Genomic DNA, 10,400 nt, shown 5'->3' with positions numbered 1-10,400 from the left:
GATTTGGATGAATTTTAACCAAAACAAGTGAAGTTAGCAACAAGAACTAATGTAACTTTGCTAGGGTTTTAGGGCTGATTAGAACTGGAAAATCAGGCGATTTCCCTGGATCACTGGTTTTGACAGGAGATGAACTAGAGTGTGAATTTGGTACTGTTGGAAATCCCTTTGAGTCTATTTTCCAACGCCACTAACAGCACTTGATTCCGATCTTCCTACAATGAGATATGGCCATTTTCCTGAGACTGCGCGGGATCGACTGTTTTACCCGCGAAGAAGACTTTGAAGTTGAATGAAAATTTTCTTTTGCCCAACTTTCTTGCACTTGTCAAACTTGTTTTCACATGACCTTTTACTACATTTTGGGCCTAACTTTCATGGTGAATTGAGTAGATTTAATCACTCACTTGGTCACCTATTGAGCTCCCTTTTGGGTTGGAAATGAACCTAGATTGTTAACGAATTCACTCGTTGCCCTAGAATTGGGAAACGGAGGTAATCGTAACCAAAGGACTTGACGTTTGATCACGGCATTGCTTGATAGGTGAGTGTTCCATTGCCAGTTACCTGTCTATGTGAAATATCTAAATACTTGAATTGTGATGTTTTGACAAAATTGAGGTGAGCATGTACTTTATCATACTCGACCTCCTTTGATTCCATTGAGGCTCTGTATACTAATATTTTGAGATGTGATTTCTCTATATTTGACTGTATGTGTGTTGTTTGGATGATATCCCATCAACTACTACGACTGTTTGGGTACCCAACTTCATAGGTGAGTCGGTTGTATTGAGCCAGCAAGGGCTTGGTTGAGAAAATCGATAAACCCGGAGGACTGGTTACTGAATTTGGAAACCGGTATACTCGAGTATTACCTACTTACTGTGTGTGGTGTTCAGGCCCGGTAAAGGGGTTGACTGGTGGACGGGAATTGGAGAAAGTAGTGTTCTACGGACATTGTACTCTTTAAATGCAAACGTTGACGGAGAGTCAACGGATTCTCGTATGATCAAGCTCAAGTGGAATTGGCTTTTGGAAGTCACCTGTATCCTTGAATTGAACTGTGATTAAATTGTTTTAGTACAATACGGTGCTTACTTGTTTATATTACGCCTTTATTTGGCTATGTGCTTATATGTTTATTTGGAATCTCACTAAGCTTTAACTCACCCCACTCCTTTTTTTTCCTTAACAGATCGGTGATGGACTTATGGTCAAGAACTTTCGTAGTTTAACTCATCTTTGAACTTGTACTTTGGATTATACCCTTTTGTTTAGAAAACCTTACTTTTTGACTCTTGTAAGTTTGAATTTATAAGTTTGACGTATGTTATGTAAATTAAGTGTGGAGTGGTAAGCTTGACATTTAGCTTTATATTCTAAGTTTGGGAAGTTGGCGTGGCGATTATATTTTCATTAGGGTTTGCATTCTTTGTTTTGAAGATATTTCATCAGTTTTCTTGAGTTGCTAGTTCTTTGATCGATCGAGCCCACGGCTAGAGTTGGGCAGGCAGTCCGCTAATACCCTAGGCTTCGCCCTAGGGAAAGGTGGGGCTGTCCCAGGTGGTATCAGAGCCTAGGTTTAAATTGGCCTGGGCGTGTTAGAAATTTTTGACTTGAGGAATATATATGATTATTTCCCCTTAAGAGTACTTAAGTTTTATCTACACTTTGTGTAGGATGGACGGACATAGTGGCCCTAGCGATAGTTAGGTTGGCACGTAGCCCCGTGCTCCATTACCTATGATTAGATACCAGATTCGGCCAGGAGGAGCTGCCGTGCATTAGAGTCCTGCTAACCGTCATTGGCGATGCGAGTCCGCCATACTTATACCTATCCCAATACGGTAGTTCTGGCTGTGGTGGAGGAGAGAAAGGCTCTAGCAAAGGATAACGCTAGGCTTGAAGCTGAAGTGAATCAGTTAAAGGAAACTATTAAGATACAAGCCGATCGGGTCAAAGAACTTGAGTATGATGTGGTTGAAGGTCAGGAAAGGGTTGATGACCTCTGTGCGCAGCTTGGAGAAGCTCAAGAGCGCATGGTTAAGGGGGCCATGAAAGTAAGGAATAGAGCTGAGTCGATTCTGAATATTTGTGATGACCTACTTGGAGATTCAAGCGACGAGGCTTCTCACATCGGAGGCGAGACAGGAGCTGAACCTACCCAGGATGGGGTGTCAGCTAGTCCCACAACGGATTGAGTCCTGACTGTTAGGTTACACTTTTGAATGATTTTGACCTTTGTAAATAGAAAGGATAAGGGATGTGGTGACTTGGTGGTTGTACAGTTTTCTTTTGACTACGTACACTGGCTTTTGCATGATATGGCTTGATGAACTGTGTCTGTACTTTTGAAACTCGTACTTGATACTTTTGGCCTTGTTAGCTTGTAAATGGTTGCTATGAGCCTTTGAATGTATAATACTTTGATTTTGACTTTGATTTTGACCTTGACTTTGACTTGATTTTATTTCGAATTGGCATTTAACTGCTTTGTGTTTTTCCTTGCTTATCGTGATTCCAACTTCATTTTTCTTTGACTTTTGATTGTGAATAAGTATCTATTATATACCAATACTTTCTTATCCATTAGTTATAATATTTGGACCCTAGACCAGTGAGTGATAATGGAAGGTAGACGACAACGTGATCAGGGCCGTGGGCGTGGATCCAGGCAAATCCAAGACCAAGAGGAGGAACAAGGATCAGCAGCAAACCAGAACCAGGGACCCAGAGGTGAAGAAGGGGACCAAGTAACTACAGCTATCAATCGTATGACTGATTTATTAACCCGATTGGTTGATAGCAAGGTCAAGTGGACCCAGGCAAATCCAAGACCAAGAAGAGGAACAATGATCAGCAGCAAACCAGAACCAGGGACCCAGAGGTGAAGGAGGGGACCAGGTAACTACAGCTATCAATCGTATGACTAATTTAATAGCCCGATTGGTTGACAGCAAGGTCACGTACTTGGTAACCAGCAAAGGGACCCTGAAGTAGGTGAAGACAGGGCCCTGGAACGGTTCCAAAAGTTCGCTCCTCCTAAATTTCTTGGAGGACCAGATCCCTAAATTTTCGAGAACTGGTTTGAAAGAATGGTGGAGATCTTTGCTGCGTTGCACTACACAGAGGAAAGGAAAGTAACCTTCGCTGTTTTCCAGTTGGAAGGCGCGGCCCGTTCCTGGTGGAACATATAGAGGGCAAAGTGGGATAGGGAGCAAACTCTCCGTACTTGATTTAACTTCACTAAGGAGTTTAACGAAAAATTCCTCCCGCCCTTAATTCAGGAGAAAAGAGAGGATGAATTTATCAAACTGCGCCAAGGCACTTCGAGTGTGACGGAATACGAGACCCAGTTTACCAGACTCTCCAAATTTGCTCCGGAACTAGTGGTTAATGAGCAGAAACGCATAAGACGATTTATACAAGATTTGAATACAGAGATTCAAAAAGGCTTAGCTGTAGCTCAAATCGACACGTTTAAAGATGCTTTTGAGAAAGCTCAACTAGTGGAGCAAACCCAATTTCAAGTTCGAACTTTTCAAGCGAAAAGACGAGGTGCATCTGGTAGCACTTCCGGGCGAGGCGATCAAAATGTACCACCTCCTAAGTTTGGAAGAGGTATAGGTGGAGTTCGAATTTCAGGGACACCGAGAGGAACTCCCTCCAGAGGGGCTCAAAGTGGAAGGGGACAACAGAGGACTATCTCCAAAGGAGGTCCTGCACCTGCTCCTTGCGCAAGTTGTGGATATTATGGTAAGACAAACCACACTGAAGATACTTGTTGGCACAAAATGAGGAAATGTCTCCGTTGCGAAAGTTCCGAGCATCAGATCGCCACCTGTCCTGTTAAAAATCGTGAAGGAAATGAGGGTGTGCCACCAGAGAAGTCAAACTCTAAACAACCAACTGTTAGTGGGAGTAGACCGAAAGCCCCTGCTAGGGTTTTTGCCTTGAACTATCAGCGAGCCCCTGAGTCATCTGAAGTAGTGGAAGGTACGATCCCTGTATTTCACCACTTAACTAAGCTTTTAATTGACCTTGGGGCAACCCATTCTTTTGTAAATCCTGCCTTTGTGTGGTATTGATGTGAATCCTGTTAAATTACCCTATGACTTGGAAGTTAGAACACCTACTGGGGATCAAAACCTAATCACCACTATGGTTTATAAAAATTGTGAGATTTGGGTAGGAGAATGGAAGTTGGTGGTAGACTTGATAAGTTTAGACCTCAAGGGGTACGACGTGATTATAGGCATGGATTGGTTGACCCGTTATAATACTTAGTTGAAGTCTAAGACTAAGGTGGTGGAGTTCTCTATACCCGGAAAGACAACTTTAAAATTGGATGTGCGAGGTAAACTAGCCTCATCTGCATTTGTTTCGGGAATTCGAGTCAAAAAATTATTGAATAAAAGGGCGCAGGGTTACTTAGCTTTCTTGATTAATACTCCTGGAGACCAGGTGAAATTGGAAGATGTGTTAGAAGTAAATGAATTTCTCGATATTTTTCCTGACGAGCTGAAGTCGATGCCGCCAGAAAGGGAAGTAGAATTTAAGATCGATTTGGTGCCTGGAACCGCTCCTATTGCAAAAGCACCATACCGAATGGCCCTTGTAGAACTTAAGAAACTAAAACTGCAGTTATAGGATTTGTTAGAGCGAGCATTTATTCGAGAAAGTGAATCACCTTGGGGAGCACCTGTTTTATTTGTTAAAAAGAAGGATGGCAGTTTGAGACTCTGTATAGACTATCACGGCTTAAATGATGTTACGGTGAAAAATAAGTATCCTTTGCCACACATTGACGAGTTGTTTCACCAGTTGCAAGGACCAGTGGTTTTCTCTAAGTTGGACTTGAGGCAAGGTTATTATCAACTACGAATTAAGCTGGAGGATATACCGAAAACTGCTTTAATTCTAGATATGGCCATTTTGAGTTTGCAGTGATGCCTTTTGGTTTAACAAATGCTCCTGCTGCATTTATGGATTTGATGCATCGAGTCTTTAAACTCTATTTGGACCAATTTGTCGTAGTGTTCATAGATGATATCTTGGTGTATTCTATAACTCGAGAGGATCCCGAACGGCATTTGAGGATAGTCTTGCAGACTTTAAGAGAACATCAGTTATATGTCAAATTTAGCAAGTGTGAGTTTTGGTTGGAGCAAATTTCTTTTTAGGGCATGTAATATCCAAAGATGGCATTTCTGTGGATCCAGTGAAAGTAGAAGTCGTATCTGAGTGGAAACGATCAAAAACCCCAACTGAGATCCGTAGTTTCCTGGGATTGGCAGGATACTACCGTCTGTTCATCAAAGATTTCTCCAAATTAGCTGGCCCTTTAACCGACCTGACGAAAAAGCATGGTCAATTTGTCTGAGATTCTAAGTGTGAAACTAGTTTCCGAGAATTAAAGAACGGTTAACGTCGGCACCAATCTTAGCTTTACCAAATGGGAAAGACAGCTTCACTGTATATATTGACGCCTCAAGAGAAGGATTGGGTTGTGTTCTAATGCAGAATGGAAGTGTAATTGCCTATGCCTTTAAGAAATTAAAACCCTATGAGCGCAATTACCGACTCACAACTTGAAATTGGCCGCAGTAGTTTTTGTCCTAAAGAAGTGGAGGCATTATATATATGGGGTGACTTTTGAAGTTTATACCGATCATAAGAGTTTGAAATATCTATTCTCTCAGAAGGAACTAAACTTGAGACAGCGTCGGTAGGTGGAATTTCTTGAGGATTATGACTATACAATTAACTACCACCCGGGAATGGCCAATGTTGTAGCGGATGCTTTAAGTCGGAAAGTTCAATTAGCCGGATTAATGGTCAAGGAGTGGAATTTATTGGAAAAGGTGGGTGAATGGAACCCACGGTTGGACCGAAGAGAGTGATTTTGGGCAATATCACGGTGAGATCTGATTTGTTGGACCAAATTAAAGAAACTCAGAAGAATGACCAAATGGTGCAAAAATGGGTAGAAAAAGTGTAAAAAGGGGAAATCTCAGACTTTAATGTGAGTTCCGAGGGTATCTTGAAATTTTGTGATCGGATAGTGGTATCGCAAGATGAAGAGATAAAAAGAAAAATTTTGGAGGAGGCACATCGATCTAAGTATACAGTACATCCCGAAAGCAGTAAAATGTACCAGGATTTGAGGAGACTGTATTGGTGGGATGAAATGAAGAAGGAAATTGTTCAGTTTGTTCAAAAGTGTTTAGTGTGCCAACAAGTGAAAGCTGAACATCAGAAACCCTCAGATCTTCTACAACCTCTTGAAATTCCTGAGTGGAAATGGGAACACATTACCATGGATTTCGTATCAAGGTTACCCCGTACCCAGAAAGGTCATGACGCTGTTTGGGTAATAGTAGACAGGTTAACCAAGTTTACTCATTTCTTGCCTATAAATATGAGATACTCCTTGGAGAAATTGGCCCAACTATACATGGATGAAATAATGAGATTACATGGTATTCCAGTAAACATTGTTTCTGATAAAGATCCACGGTTCGTGTCTCGTTTCTGGCAACAGTTACAAGGAGTTTTAGGGACCAAGTTAAACTTTAGTACTACTTATCATCCCCAAATCGATGGACAGTCAGAAAGAACCATTCAGACACTTGAGAACATGCTAAGGACTTGTATTTTGGATTTTGGTGGAAGCTGGGGACAGTACATGGCGTTAGTCGAATTTGTGTACAATAATAGTTATGATTCCTCCATACAAATGGCACCGTATGAAACTCTTTATGGAAGAAAGTGCAGATCACCAATATACTGGGATGAAGTAGGGGAAAGAAATATTTTAAACCCAACTGCAGTACCATGGATCGAGGATGCATATGAGAAGGTGAAAGTGATATGTCAGAGGCTTCAGACAGCGTAAAGTCGATAGAAGAACTACGCCGATAATCGACGAAAGGATTTGGAGTTTGAAGTTGGAGACAAGGTATTTCTAAAGGTCACACCACTTTGAAGTCTCATGGTGGGAAAAGGAAATAAGCTTCAATCGAGATATGTAGGACTTTTTGAAATTCTTCAACGAGTAGGGAATGTGGCATACCGGTTGGAGTTACCAGCAAGTCTATCCAGAATCCATGACATGTTTCACGTTTCTATGTTGAAGAAGTATCATCCAGACCCCACTCATGTACTAAAACCAGAAGAAATTGACATTGACGAATCGCTGACTTAAGAAAAAAAGCCAGTACAGATCTTAGATCGAAAAGTAAAGGAATTAAGAAATAAACAGATACCCTTGGTAAAGGTTTTGTGAAGAAATCATGAGGTAGAGGAAGTTACTTGGGAAGTGGAAGAAGACATTCGCGCAAAATATCCTGAGCTATTCAGTAATTAAGGTGAGAATTTCGAGGACGAAATTCTTTAAGGGGGAGAGATTGTGAGAACCCTCACTTAAAAATATGAATTCTCCCAAAAATTACTTGCATTACCCTAAGGTTAAATCACTTATAACAATTCCATGCATTACATATTATTGCTCTTACTTGAATTGTAACATTTCCTAGACTTGGCAATTTTTTTTTCACTAGATATATTTGGTCAAATATCTTTTTATGGTGGTTGGGACTTTATATGATAGTTTAGAAGTGTTAAATAGTCATTGGAACATTTGGAAGGTTGAGACTTCATTAGTCAAAGATTAAGGGAAGAAAGGGCCAAGATTGGGCCAAGTGGCAAAACCCTAGTCACGCATTTTGTTTGACCAAAGGATTAGAGGAAATTTAAACCATCTTGGAGCCATTATTTCCCTAGCTTGGCCGACTCTCTTGAAGCTTCCAAGGGAAGGAAGAAAACTCCATCTTCTTGCTTTTAAAACCCTAGTTTGATCTTGAGCAAAAATCATAAGAGAAGGAACTTGAGTTAGTGAGTGAACCACCTTCAACCCTGGAGTGTGTTTCAAACCTAGAGCTTTGGTTTTGGTGGTTTGTTTTGCTGCTTCAAGCTTTACATAAGAGAGGTATGTGAACCTTGTGATGTGAACCAGGGCCAGGGCCCAGTCCAAGTTCCATTGGGCCCAGTCACACGTGCAAGGGCCAAACTCTTCAAGGAATCACTCCAAGCCCTTGTTCGAGCTGTCCACGATCAACATGGAGCCTATAGAGATATTGAAGGCTTGGAGAGGGTCAATCAAGCAACTTACACTTTGGTCCAAGCCCAAGAAGACCCCAGTGGGCCTCCTTACGAAGCGGCCGAGTAGGGCCTTAGTCATTGTTTTCAATTTAGTTGGATTCGTTGTTCGTAGAAGGCATGGGCCGGCCCACCTTGATGACAAGGTAGCCGACCTCCCCTTTAGGTTTCTTTAGGGTTTTGTTATTTCATTAAGCCTATAAATAGGCTAGTCTGGTAAGGTTAAAACTTAGTTTTTGATGAATAAAATTCTTAGTGCATTCGTCTTCTTTCAAAGAGAATTCGAGCCTTTTAACTTGCTTGGCAAGGGTTTTGAGCAATCTCGCGTCCTGTCCTTGATTGTTCATCCGACCTATTCCCCTGGAGTATTCACCTTCATTGGAGTGTCGTCTACCACCTTCAAATCAAATCGTGTTGTCCGTTTGGTTAGAGGTTCCGCACACCAAGCGTAGGACATCCCCGCTAGATCCTTGGGCAAACGTGCTACGTGTCTCGACCGTGGATCGAGGAGCGTATCACCTTGAATCCTAGCTTTCTTGTACTATATCAAGTATTTGAAGTTTTGATCTCAAACTAGGAGTCAAATGGATGTTGGTTGTGGTTAAAATTTTTGAACTAAACAAGTGGTAGTAGGGTTGGTTGTTTTGCATACCATGTGTTAGATAAATTGCTTGAACTTTGTTCATAGCTTTCCTTCTTACATGTTTTGGACCCTTTTTGAGTTAAGGATAACACTTGGTATGATGTTTAAGTTAACTACAATGAAAGAATGAAGGTTGGTGAGGTAAGTGAACAAGTGGACTGTTTTTCTTCTCCTTGGCTGACCAGTTTGGTAGAGGAGGTTTCTCATTGATTTTGTGGTTCATTTGCACCTTAATTAAGCGTAAGAAACTTGGCTAAACATTGGTTTAAGGTTTGGTGTGAGTTAAAATGGAAATGAAACAAGAAAAGTGGTTGTTTTGAGCAAGTAGTGGACTATTTTGATTCCTTTGCTTGACTAGACTGTTTTGGCTCTTTTAATCAATTATGTGTACTGCATTTTGAGCTCTGATGGTACTAGTTAACTTGCTCCCCTGTATATGACCTCTGGGAGGTTGATTTGGATGAATTTGAACCAAAACAAGTGAAGTTAACAACAAGAACTAGTGTAACTTTGCTAGGGTTTTAGGGCTGATCAGAAATGGAAAATCAGCTGACTTCCCTGGATCACTGGTATTGATAGGAGATGAACTAGAGTGTGAATTTGATATTTTTAGAAAACCCTTTGAGTCTAGTTTCCAACGCCACTAACAGCAGCTGATTCCGACCTTCCTACAGTGAGATATGGCCGTTTTTCCGAGACTGCGCAGGCGCGACTGTTTTACCCGCGAAGGAGACTTTGAAGTTGAATGAAAATTTTCTTTTGCCCAACTTTCTTGCACTTGTCAAACTTGTTTTCACATGACCTTTTACTGCATTTTGGGCCTAACTTGCATGGTGAATTGAGTAGATTTAACCACTCACTTGGTTACCTAATGAGCTCACATTTGGGTTGGAAATGAACCTAGATTGTTAACGAATTCACTCGTTGCCCTAGAATTGGGAAACGGAGGTGATTGTAACCAAAGGACTTGACATTTGATCACTGCATTGCTTGAAAGGTGAGTGGTCCATTGCCAGTTAATTATCTATGTGAAATATCTGAATACTTGAATTGTGACTGGTTGAGTTAAACATTGTTTTGACAAAATTGAGGCGATCATGTACTTTATCATACTCGACCTTCTTTGATTCCACTGAGACTCTGTATACTGATATTTTGAGATGTGATTTCTCTATATTTGACTATATGTGTGTTGTTTGGGTGATATCCCATCAACTACTGTGATGGTTTGGGTACCCAACATCATAGGTGAGTCTGTTGTATCGAGCCAGCAAGGGCTTGGTCGAGAAAACCGATAAACCCTAAGGACTGGTTACTGAATTTGGAAACCGGTATACTCGAGTATTACCTACTTACTGTTTGTGGTGTTCGGGCCCGGTAAAGGGGTTGACTGGTGGACGGGAATTGGAGAAAGTAGTGTTCTACGGACATTGTACTCTTTAAATGCAAACGTTGATGGAGAGTCAACGGATTCTCGTATGATCAAGCTCAAGTGGAATTGGCTTTTGGAAGTCACCTGTATCCTTGAATTGAACTGTGATTAAATTGTTTTAGTACAATACGGTGCTTACTTGTTTATATTACGCCTTTATTT

This window comes from Coffea eugenioides, chromosome 2 (genome assembly GCF_003713205.1).
Source record: "Coffea eugenioides isolate CCC68of chromosome 2, Ceug_1.0, whole genome shotgun sequence".
Taxonomy (NCBI): domain Eukaryota; kingdom Viridiplantae; phylum Streptophyta; class Magnoliopsida; order Gentianales; family Rubiaceae; genus Coffea; species Coffea eugenioides.
This window is presented reverse-complemented; position numbering follows the sequence as displayed.